This window comes from Spinacia oleracea, chromosome 4 (genome assembly GCF_020520425.1).
Source record: "Spinacia oleracea cultivar Varoflay chromosome 4, BTI_SOV_V1, whole genome shotgun sequence".
NCBI classification, from domain to species: Eukaryota; Viridiplantae; Streptophyta; class Magnoliopsida; order Caryophyllales; family Amaranthaceae; genus Spinacia; species Spinacia oleracea.
Window position 1 is genome coordinate 135,550,492 of NC_079490.1, and position 4,629 is coordinate 135,555,120.

Consider the following 4,629-nt stretch of genomic DNA (forward strand, 5'->3'; position numbering starts at 1 on the left):
ACCTAGACCATAATCGCGCGACCACCAGATCACCGCTGCTCCACCAGATCACTGCCGCACTACTGTATCACTGCTTCTTTGCAACCTCTGGTGAACATCGACTCTCCACACTCCGAATTTCGAGGTTGGTATTCTTAATTTTGTTCTACATGTTTACCCTTCAACTAATAATGTTCTTAATTATGAAATTTTAATGTCGAATTCTTGTTGATACTTGTGTGGAAGAGACTTTCATAATTGAAGGTTTAGGTCAAATCATAGAGGAGGGTATAATAATTAAATCGAATTACATTTAATGTAGTAGGATTATTGTCGAAAAAATCTGGTGAATTTAGTCCAATTAAACTGATTTTTTAGATAATATCATTTAAGTCTTATTAAATTGAAATTTGCAGTTAGAGAAAGAATGGGGATAATGAAAAATTGAACTCTTCAAGGATCTGGATTATCCTTGAATTTTCTGCTTTTAGTACTGATTTGTTGTCTATGGAGTTCTATATGTAGATTCAATGTGTAGTTGTTAGAATTAGTGCATGCTGCTTCACCCTTGCAGAAAATCGATAGCGTCATCAGGAGATTAAAGACTGGTGTATCTGTTTGGTGTATATTTACTTAATGTTGTGAGAATATAATATATGGTGTATGTTGTCCAAATGTTAGTCTTCGCTCGGCTGCTTGATTTACCCATGGATTAAAGACTGGTGTATCTGTTTCGTGTTTATTTACTTAATGTTGCGAGAATAATCAAAAGTCCAATTAGAATGAAAACAAAATCATGAATTTCAATTTTTATTGAAGCTTTCTTGATCATGACTGAAGTTTGTAGTTTTATTTTCAGAAATTCTCATTAACATGCTATTTTCGAATGATTTTAAGCTGATCTACTCTTCATCCTGTATTAGGATGTCACTGCTACAAAAGGAAATGAATTTGAGGATTATTTCTTGTAACGTGAACTACTTATGGGAATATATGAGAAGGGATTCGAACGTCCTTCTCCAATCCAGGAGGAAAGTATACCAATTGCTTTAACAGGAAGTGATATTCTTGCAAGAGCTGAAAATGGAACTAGTAAAACATAGCTGCATTTTGCATCCCTGTGCTGGAAAAAATTGACCAAGACAACAATGTAACTCAAGGTGATGATCTGATATGTTAGTTATTCAAGCAATTTAAGCACCACTGCCTCAGCTGCACAATCTATTTATAATAGCTTGTCTAGTAGCTTAATAGGTGTCCTGGTTGTTCACTACAGCTGTTACACTTGTTCCTACTAGAGAGTTAGCCCTTCAAACATCACAAGTATGTAAAGAACTTGGCAAGCATTTAAAGGTCCAGGTCATGGTAACGACAGGAGGGACTAGTTTGAAGGATGATATAATGCGTTTGTACCAACCAGTACATTTGCTAGTCGAAACACCAGGAAGAATACTAGATCTTGCAAAAGGGGTATATGTGTTCTGAAGGACTGCTCCATGCTTGTTATGGACGAGGTACATGCAGCTTGATCTGAATTCTTCCACTTCTTCTATTCTACAAGTTCTTCCCTTTTGTGTGAATTTTTATCTAGTTTGACAAGCTAGGAGATATCTGGTTCCTTGAAAGAAAAATAAGAAACCATTTATCTTTATAATCAGGTTTCTTAAATCAAGAAACCTTGTACGAGAAATAGCTGGTTTCTTAGGAGAAAAATAAAAGAAAAACCATTATCATTATATATAAGAATAACTGTTCAATCAACGTTCAAACCACTGCTAAATCAATATGTACGGAGTATTCTTTATCTTTTTTCGGAAAATAAAAAAAATTATAGGATCAGTTGTCATTAGTATTTATGGTTAGTTGGTTTCACTTCCACCCTTCCATGAAATATTTTTTTTGATATGTTAAACATATTCAATTAACCCACTTCCTTCATCCATCTTGTTCCTTCACCCATCTTTTTCTTCCTCTCCTTCATATGCTTCATCTTCTCCAATTTCTACTATATATCAATAGATTTATTTATCTGATTTACAACGATGAGTTAACTTGTGAGAATGGAAACATGGATGGCGGTGAGTGGGTATGTATCTGATGCTCAATACCTATTTTATCTTCAGGCTGACAAACTTTTGTCCCCTGAATTCCAACCTTCTTTGGAGCAGTCGATTAGTTTTCTTCCTGGAAACAGGCAGATATTGATGTTTTCAGCTACTTCTCCTGTAACTGTCAAAGATTTCAAAGATAGATATTTGCAAAAGCCTTACGTCATCAACCTTATGGATGAACTTACTCTCGAAGGTATTACCCAGTTTTATGCTTTAGTTGAAGAAAGACAGAAGCTCCATTGCCTGAGCACACTTTTCTCAAAGGTTTGCAGTCATCTTATGTGTTGTATGTTTTCACCTTTTTTGCATGTATCTGATGGCTTTCTGACCTTGTTATGGGGTTGGTTTTCCAGCTGCAAATAAAGCAATCCATTATTTTTGCAATTCTGTGAATCGAGTGGAATTGTTAGCCAAGAAAATTACAGAGCTTGGTTATTCTTCCTTTTACATCCATGCGAAGATGATCCAGGACCATCGAAACAGAGTATTTCATGATTTCCGCAATGGTGCCTGCAGGAATTTTGTTTGCACAGGTAATAATATCATGTGATCCTTCTTTTATACGCAAGCTTGACATTTGGTGTACTTGTTGGATGACCTTGGGAGTTCCTCGTTTTGCATATCCTCTGCTCCACTGGCCATGTGTTGGTGGTTTTGATGAGATTCTATATTAATGATATACTGCTCTGTGTTATTTGTACGTCATGGTATTATTATTATTGTGGTGATTTTTGCTTGTAGGCTGTATCTGTAGGAGTGTAGGCCTTGGGTATTCTCTTTTATTTGGTTATAGGACTAGGGTGATGATTTATTATTTGCTTCTAATTATAGTGTTTAATTCTTGTAATCGTAGTTAGTATGCTAATATGAACCTTTAACAGAGATTTTAAAGGCCCCACTAAATATTTCTACATGGATTACTTAGAAGGAATTTCATAATCTACCTTTATGCACTAGAAAGACCATCAATTTCCAAGATATTCTTTCAAATAACTAGACTAAAAACTTGTACTGAGTGCGAAATGAGATTGTGCTTTTTGAACATGAAGAAATTAAATTGTTCAAATTTGCAGGGTATTCTGGGATCTCGAATGTGCTATGTTGGGATGTCATGGTGTGTTGAGCAGAACGGCCCGGTGTTCACCACAGCATTTAGCCCTTCCATACCGATTTTTGTTACTATAATGGATTTTGCCTGCAAAGTTCTATATAAGTATACTTGTAATGTATTGTCCTAAATAGAAGTGTCGCGCAGAAATGTTGAACTAAGCCAACATTCTGTATCTATCTAAACTAAAGAATTTTATTGTTGTTGTATGTGACAAATTAGCTTGCTTTTACAGACTCCTTTTCTTAATGTTTTCGTGTGGCTTATTTGACTGCAGGTTGCTGCAAATTATGTTGTAATGGTTGACAAATTTGGGTGCAGAAGCTCTGGTTATGCTGCTGCTACAGAATCCCCTACAGAAGCTCCAGCGGTGCTGCTGCAGAGGCTGCAGAGGCTCTTTGATTTTGTTTTTATTGACAATGGAATCGTTTTTTTTTGTCGTACCTTGTATGGATCATTTTGTCGATGAATAATGTGATTTTTTTTATTGAATGAACAATAGTATTTTGCTATTGAATAAAAGTATTTTTGGAAAGATTGTTTGGATATCATTTTAATTTTATCTATTTAGATTTGGTTTACATACATGAGCTAGGATGGTAATATCATATTTTAGGGACATGTGTGCTGCTATTTTATAATAATAAAAAAAAAGGGGGAGAATATAGAACGGTTGTGTAAGGAAACCGCTTTTTATCTTAATATTAAACACGAAGTATATAGTACGCCTATGTACGGAAGATGTTTTGTATTTCAATATTTAACAGGAAGAATAGAGGACGGTTATGTACGGAAGACGCGCTTTATTATAGAGTATAGGAGACGGTTAAGTACATTAACCGTTCTATATTCCTTCTTTATTTTCTGATTTTAGGAAGGGAATAGAGGACGCTTGCCTCTTATCACTGTACTTTATAACTAGGTATATAAAACGCTTCTTTTATACGTTTTATAAACTTTATAGTGCGCTGAGTTGGAGAACGCCTCTAAGGCGTCCTATAAAGTGTATTTCAACAGTACTCTATGCCCTTTTTTGTAGTAGTGTAATCAAGAGTTTATGAATAAAACGCTCCCACTAAAACCAAGAATTTTACATGCTTTACGAATTTTAAACATAAAATTGTATTTCCTAGTCCAACCGGAAACTTACAAATTTAATTAAAATTTAAAGCTCATATAAATTATTATTTAAATCCTTTAATTTATTTTCAGTTGATTAAATTAATTAATTTAAATTGAATCAAGGTTTTAATTTTAGTAAAATAATTAGAATAAATAAAATTGATAATAATTAAATTATTCAAAATTAAATTTCGAGAAAAAATTAAATTACGAATTTAAATTTAATTAAAATCGTTTTTCAACCGAAAAATCAAAATTAAAATGAACCAATCGGGTCAAGACAAGGCCATGGGCTCGCGCCCATGCCTC

General features: G+C 34.2%; 1 pseudogene; it reads left to right on the forward strand.

Annotated features, from left to right (window-relative positions):
* Nucleotides 1-809: 809 nt before the first annotated feature.
* Nucleotides 810-3,702, forward strand: LOC130471922 (DEAD-box ATP-dependent RNA helicase 8-like; annotated as a pseudogene).
* The last annotated feature ends 927 nt before the right edge of the window (nt 3,703-4,629 follow it).